The sequence below is a fragment of the Pseudophryne corroboree genome, chromosome 2 (genome assembly GCF_028390025.1).
Source record: "Pseudophryne corroboree isolate aPseCor3 chromosome 2, aPseCor3.hap2, whole genome shotgun sequence".
Taxonomy (NCBI): Eukaryota; Metazoa; Chordata; class Amphibia; order Anura; family Myobatrachidae; genus Pseudophryne; species Pseudophryne corroboree.
In genome coordinates this window covers 963,614,857-963,623,047 of record NC_086445.1, presented here as the reverse complement: position 1 = coordinate 963,623,047, position 8,191 = coordinate 963,614,857, and positions in this window count along the sequence as shown.

The window sequence follows — 8,191 nt, the reverse complement described above, 5'->3', positions numbered from 1 at the left end:
GATAGAATCCATGCCACGCCGCATTGAGGCAGTAATTCATGCAAAAGGGGCCCAAACCAAGTACTGAGTACATATGTATGATTATACTTTTCAGAGGGCCGACATTTCTGTATTTAAAATCCTTTTTTTATTGATTTTATGTAATATTCTAATTTTCTGAGATTTTGGATTTGGGGTTTTCTTAAACCGTGAGCCACAATCGTCAAAATTATAACAAATAAAGACTTGAAATGTCTCACTTTGCATGTAATGAGTCTATATAATATACTAGGTGCTTCATCACGCCCTACGGGTGCTCTTCACACCGTTGCAAGGGGCTACGCCCCCTTAACCCTTGCATGCCTTTCTGGTGTTCAATATTTGTATTACATTGAGTATTACCTGCATTAATTTATTAATGGTTAAATATAGCACAATGAAAGGGCGTGCGATGGTGAAGGGGTGGTAGCCCCTTGCTACGGCGTGAATAGCACCTGCAGGGCACGATGTACAGAATGTAGCGGGTGCGGGGGGGGGGGGGGGGCTGCAGCGGATGGGGGAGGGTGTCTGTAGGTGCTGCGGGTGGAGGGGGAGGGCGGATGCGGGGGGGCGGATGGGGAAGGATCGGGAGGTGCTGCAGGTGGAGGAGGAGCAAAGGAGTGGGGGCTGCAGATGGGGGAGGGGTCCGGAGGCACTGCAGATGAGGGAGGGGCAGGGATGCCACGGGTGGGGAAAGGGCAGGTGCGGGGATGTTGTGGATGGGTGAAGGGTCCCGGAGGTGCTGTGGGATGGGAAGAGGCGGGGGTTCCGGCGGTGGGGTAGGGGTCCAGAGGCGCCGCGGATGGGGGAGGGGCAGGTGCGGGTTGGTGCAGCAGATGGGGAAGGGGGTCCGGAGGCGCTGCAGGTGATGGAGGGGCAGGTGCGGGGGTGCCGTGGGTGGGGGAGGGGTGGGTAAGAGGGGGACCACGGATGGAGGAGGGTGTCTGTAGATGCTGTGGGTGAAGGGGGGGGCAGGTGTGGGGGGAGACATATATGGGGGTGAATGGTGGAGGTAGTCTGGAAATGCTGTTGGTGGTGTAGGGGTGGGGGAATGGGAGTGGCGGGAGGTGTAGGGGGTCTGGAGGTACAGCGTGTGGGGGAGGGGTGGAGTGCCGCATGTGGTGGAGGGGAAGGTGCTGAGGTGTGGTGCATTGGGGAGGGGTCTGGAGGCGCTGAGGGTACTGTACCTGCCAAAAAGGTAGTTGGAGGGTATGCAGTAACAGGGCCAGGACAGGGGTGACAGGGTCAGACTCAGAACAGGGGTGACGGGGCCAGGACAGGGGTGACAGGGTCAGAACAGGGGTGACGGGGCAAGGATAGGGGTGACGGGGCCAGGACGGGGGCAACGGGGCCAGGACAGAAATGACAGGGACTGGATACGGGTGACAGGGCCAGGGTAGGGGCGGCAGGACCAGGACAGGGGTGACAGGGCCAGGATAGGGTTGACAGGTCAAGCACAGGGGTGACAGGGCCAGGATAGGGGTGACAGGGCAAGGATAAGGGTGACAGGGCCAGGATAAGGGTAAAAGGGGCAGGATAAGGGTGAAAGGGCCAGGATAAGGGTGACAGGGCAAGGCCAGGGGTGACAGGGACATGACAGAACACAGGACATGGGAGAGATTGGTATTAGGGACAGAACAGTGGTGACATACAGATGTGTGTTACCGGAGTCACTGCTGCTGTTCCACTCCAACCTGTTGGGATCTTCTGCTGCTGGAGACTTGGCATGGCTGACTCTCGCAGGCTGGAGTCCTGCTTCCTCTGCCCGCCCACATCCCTCCCCCCCATTCCTCAGTCACACACCGCGGACCTCGCTCGGCTGCCGGGCACTGTGGTAAGGGGAGACTGGGAGTGACTGGTTAGCCCCCAGGAGACGCTGCGGCTGGAGGGAGGAGGGGGTCTTAGTATGCATGCGGCGCGGACCTCGCGGCTGCTGGGCACTGTAGTAAGGGGAGACTGGGAGTGACTAGTTAGCCCCCAGGAGACGCTGCGGCTGGAGGGAGGAGGGGGTCATAGCATGCACGCGGCGCGGACCTCGCGGCTGACGAGCACTGTGGTAAGGGGAGACTGGGAGTGACTGGTTAGCCCCCAGGATACGCTGCGGCTGGAGGGAGGAGGGGCTCGGAGCCTGCAAGCAGCGCGGACTTCAGCAGCGCTGCCTGCCAGCTAAAGTGTGTGAAGGAGCTGGGCGCACCTCACTGCGGGCGGCAGCGCTGCAGCTAGCGGTGGGGTTGCCGGCGCTGGAGATAACAGGCAGTCTGGAACCTGCACAGCGGCAAGTGCCCCACAAAACTTCAGCTAAGAAGCGTGGAGTGTGCCAGAAAGTGACGCTCCTCCGTGCCAGAGAGCCCCTGCTGAGTTTGCTGATGTGGGGGGTCAAGCACACAGTGAGCCGGTGCCCATCTGTCTGTATGGCACACCCCCTCACACACCCCCATACCTCCCAACTGTCCCGATTTCCGTGGGACAGTCCCATTTTTTGGGGTCTGTCCCACTGTCCCACCAGCGGGCCTCAGTGTCCCGCGGTGGGGGGGGGGGCAGTTGGGAAGCTCCTGTACTCGCTGTTCTGCTTACCCCAGGGGGTACGTACCGCGGGCCCCACAAGGGCCCCCCGGCTGGAGTAGCTCTGTCCCAGCTCTGAAGCTCCCTCGTCCTGCCAGCAACAGCAGCAGCATACTGCTACAGTCAGCACACGCTGCTGCATGTTGGCTGGTCTGTGGTGTTGCTGCCTCCCTGCTTTCTTCTGCCTGTGCGGTTGTGTAGGGGGGAGCGACCACCCCCTCTGGATTTACCCCTAGCTGAGGGGCCAAAATCCCATTAAAATATAAAAAAAAAAAACAGAATTTGTATAAGGGGGTGTGGCCACGCATCCCACGATTAGGCCATGCCCCCAAAACCACAGCAGGCACAGCAATGAGATAGGACCCCCCTGTCTCAAGTGCCCTGGGCCCCCCGGACTCATAATCCGCCCCTGGGGGCATGCCAGCAGCTCACAGAGCTCTGGGCATGCCCCCTCACTGACAAAAACGGGGGCGTGGCTCGCAATTGCGAGTTCGCCCACGAAGCCATGCCCCATTTTCACCGCACGTGTCCCTCTTTCTGCCTGAAGAAAGCTGGGAGGTATGCACCCCTGCCTGTGCCATGCCCATACCATCTGCTTCTGCTCCTAGTCTTCTATAGATTTGCCCAGATCTGTGACTCATTTGACTAACTCCGCCCAGTGTTGTGACTCCGCCCAGCGTTAGCAAATGAGGCACAAAGTCACAGATCTGGGCTATTATATAGGAGATTAGTTTCACCTTGTAAATTGAATTACTGAGTTTCACCTATATACACGATCAAGTCACATTATTATGACCACCTCCTACACTTGACGTCGGCAGCGTGTAGCCCATGAAGTACAGTACGTCAGCGCTGGCTTGGTGGGTATATAAGGTGTGCGATAGGCCGTCTGCACACATATCACTCGTTGCTGTCATGGGTAAAAGGGGAGATTTATACGAGTTGCAAAAGGGATGATTATCGGCTTTCGGGCCAAGGGTGGCAGTGTTTCTGAAACAGCGCAGTTTGTGAATTTCTTGCGTGCTGCTGTGGTGACGGTGTATCGTGACTGGACAAATGGCACCATTGCAAATAACAAAAATGGAAACTGCGGAGCACCACATGCCATTGATGTGAGAGGTGAACGTCAGCTATGAAGGTGCGTGAGGGCCGGCCGACATGCTGTAGTGGAGCAGCTCACTGTCAAAATGAACCTGGGGGCTACCAGACGTGTGTCTAAAATGGCAGTTCAGCCCGTCTAGCAGCTGGCGTGCTGCACACGGATACTCTGGCTATTAGCTGGTGATCATAATAATGTGACTCCACCGTGTATGTACTGTAGATAGATAGATACTGTAGATAGATAGATAGATAGATAGATAGATAGATAGATAGATAGATAGATAGATAGATAGACACACAAAAATAAAAAGTTGATAAAATACCGTGCGCCAAATAATAGCTGCCTTCTGGTTTCAAAATGGAAAATAAAGTGTCACCAACACTTCATAAATCGATGCAGTCAAAAGAGAATACCATTTGAATTCACTGGCGCTCATGAAAGATAAACAGAACAAACAATCATAGTGTATTATGTATGTAAATGAGTGATAAAAACATGGGGAATCTTTTGGTGGGTCTTGTACCTAAATTATATGTCTACCGTTTTAAGAGCAGACAAAGGAGGAGCTGGAGCTGGAATAGCTCCAGTCTGGATTCTGTCCCCTTATAATCCTCTCCTCGGTGATGGGCCAGAAAAAAGAGAAGGATAGAAACCTCCAATAGTGCAACACTATTTTTTTCACAACAACATCACTTTAAAAACACTTGGGGATAAGGGTGGTCTCTCACCAAAGGAAATGGTCAGCTGAATAAGCAGACAAAACAGCGAAATTAAAGATCGTAACACTAGGCGTCCCCGGGATTCGCCGTCCAGATCCAATGTTGATATCCCAGACGTCTCCCCAAAGCAAACAGATCCTGCCAACGCGTTTCGACACACCAGTGTCTTTTTCAAGGCATCCATGAAAACATAGGATCTGGACGGCGAATCCCGGGGACGCCTGGTGTTACCATCTTTAATTTCCAGACTGGTGAGATTCCAGATACACACACACACTGCAACTTTAAATGTTGTTGCAGTTTTTTTAGTGAACACATTTTACGCCTGAGATTTGGCATCTTAGCTCTTCATCAGGCCAACTACATACAATTGCAGATGTGCGCATTTATTAGACATTTCCATAGCAGCCTGCAGATTGCAGAATAAAAGCCTACCTTCTGCATTGGTGTGTGAACAGTTAATAGTCTGGCTGCATCTCTTGGATACAAGCTCTAAAAGGAAAAGGGTTGAGTAAATGAATGTCTTCTTGAGATGTCACCTTAGAAAGTGTCAGCACAAAAGGTGGCTTACTTGTTTCATCTCCAAAACAGCAGCATTCTTTCCCTGACATTTCCCGACCTTTCTTTGTGCTCTCTGTCTGACCTTGGAGGCCGTTTCCTGGCCTTCTCTGGGTGACCTCTGACCACTGCAGACCTTTAGCTGGAGAATGTGACATTTTGTCCTCCTCTGGCTGACATGTGATGCTCTCATTATTCCGAAGTATGTGAAAATAATGACCTCCTGAGACCTTTGAGTTTTGCTTTCCTACTTTAGTCTGCAGCGAAAGCAGAATCACTGGGCCATAGTTCCTCTGCAGGAAACATACAACCAAAAATAGGCAGAACTTCAAAACTAGTATTAATCAAACGGGAACATTTTTCTGTGTTTCCGACATAACCTGCTATGTTACATATAATTATTCCCCTGACATGTCATTTCTCTGCAGGTAATGTATGCACTTTCTACTACGCTGGAATACTTAACCACTTTTTCATTTTTTTTCAGTTCCAAATATAATAATTTAAAATGATCCAGTACTGTGGAAAAAAGTATCAGTATAGTAAATATTGCAAGATGTCTTTGTAGTAATTTGATCAAGATGTTCGCACTATGACTGTGTTTGCGTGATGCCGTGGCAGCCAGATTTACTACTTGGCTTATGCAAGTTTCCGTGAGGTCGGTACACATCTATACAATCCTCGGACTGTTCTCCCGATATCAAAAGAACGGGCTTTCCATTGTATAGGGGTGTACGCTGTCCCGATGCAGGAGCATTAGCTGATAAATGGCTTGTAACGCTACCGCAATGGTCAGGAGTGGAAGGTCGCGTCTTGTGTGCAGCACAGCTGACCTCCAATCCCCATAGAGGAGCAGCTTCTCTCCCCCCCCCCCCCCCTCGCTGCTGCCCCACCTTGCAGGAGGTCACAGGGGGGTCATGGCTCATTACACACACTGCCTGGTTGATCCTGAGTGTTAACTTGATAAGCCGGGGATCGCATCAGTGTGTAAACACCTTATAGACACTTACATTAGCATAAACCAGAAAATTTGGCTTCCACAGCATCACGCAAACACAGCCACAGTGCAAACATCTTGAATAAATTAATACAGTGTGCTGAAGTGATTATCAGTGCTGAAAGTAAGGTGGTACGGTGTGGTACAGAGTACAATTATGAAATATGGTGGTGGTACTCAGTACCACCAGCCCACCACTTGGGCATAATTTATAAGGGGCATTTTTGTGTGTGGGACATAATAATAATAATAATAATAATAATAATTTTATTTATATAGCGCTCTTTCTCCAATAGGACTCAAGGCTCTTAAAAGATACATAGCATAATATAGTACAGAAAATAATGAAGTACATTTTCATAAAATACAGCAGCATGAAGATACTAAAAGGGACATTATGGAAATGCTTCAGTAAACAGAAAAGTCTTGAGTCTACTTTTGAAGGATTCTATAGTTGGGGCCTCTCGCACTGTGCGGGGAAGTGAGTTCCATAGAGTCGGAGCCGCATGACTAAAAGCTCGACCCCAGATGAATTACGGTAGATTCTAGGTACTGCTAAAAGTCCTTCATCTACAGATCGCAGTAATCGAGTGGGGCAGTATGGAGTCAGAAGCTGTTTCAGGTACCTTGGGCCTTGGTCATGTAATGCTTTGAAACTCAGTAAGCCAATCTTGAAGATGATTCGCCATCTTACAGGCAGCCAGTGAAGGGAGTAGAGGATGGGTGTTATGTGGCTAGAATGGGGCTGGTTGGTTAATAGCCTGGCAGCTGTGTTTTGCACCAGCTGTAAGCGCTGCAATTCTTTTGCTGGTAGACCAAGGTAGAGGGCATTACAGTAGTCTAAATGAGATGATACAAATGCATGTATGACTTTTGGCATATCATCTGAGGGAATTAAGTGCTTGATTCTGGCTATGTTCCTCAGGTGAAAGAATGAGGATTTGATTGTGGCTGATATCTGATGTTTAAGTGTCAAGCCACCATCCAGGATGTCGAAGTCAGAAAAATGTCTTAATGCACACTGCCATATTTGCACCGCACACTGGTCCGTGCTGCGCATGCGTACGCTCTCCCGTGGAAGCGCATACCCGCAATAGCGTGCACTCGCACGCGCAGTATGCGCATTTACGGTAGAGTTTATGTGATCGTAGCGTGCGACTCATTCGTTACAAATATTCACAATTAATGTATTTCATAGATCATGTTCCCCTCAATAGTTTCTGTAAGTTTGGTTTAGATAGAATGTCCCTGAGCGGAGGAATCCCTCTTTGTATTGCACGAAGGGTCTAACAGGAGTCATACAGCAGTGTTTGATACCCATCGGAAGAGTATTTAATTAGCAATATTCCGGTGTTGGTTTGGAGCGTATTAATCGCTCGTGCGAATAGTTATGGACATAAGAAGTTTATGTCCATTTCTATGATTTGCACATACTCAGGTATGCGGCGGGAAACCCAGTTCCCCACCCACCTGAGCTGTTGGAAATCAGCACAGCCCACCTGTATGAATCAACCTATGACCTTTGGTTACAGTACAGGGCCGAATTCCTGTGTCCAATAAACTGTAGGATTGTAGGGACTAGGAGATTGCATTGTGTGTGGGGCATAAATAGGCAGACCGACCACATCCAGCTCTCACTCTCTCATCAACGGTTATCTGCTGATAATCGGGAGCTGGATATCGAGGCGCTGGCGATCATACCCTTTGTGCGTAAGTTCTCTCCGTAATCATTGTCTTTCTGTGAGCCAATTCCTCTCTCTCTCTCTGTGTCTATCTCTCTCTCTCTCTATTTTCTCTTTTCTCTCATATCTCCCCTAGACTAAACTTTATAGTATTGTATTGTATTGTGTTAGACCAGGATAGTATTGTAGTTTATCCCTTAGTTAGGTGTTTGGTTAGGAAGTCTTTGTTATATTGTAGTGTATCATTTGTACTGTGTTACTCTTTTACAAGTATACTAGATATAATACAGATAATAGGCTTTGGAACCCTAAATCAGTATTTGTGTATTTACTATAGTGTTAAGTGTTCATTTGAGCGTCGGTGACGCTCAAACAGCTTTGTAGGTAGTCAGGTTACACAAGGTTGCATTTACACCCTGTACTCACATTAAGGTATTCTGTGTGTTTCATTGGTATAAGGTTTAATATCAAGGTAAAGTGTTGTAAGCGTCTGCATCGCTGGTGACCTCCTCGTGGTCTCTAGCGTACACTATGTAACAGCGAATCTTTCCCC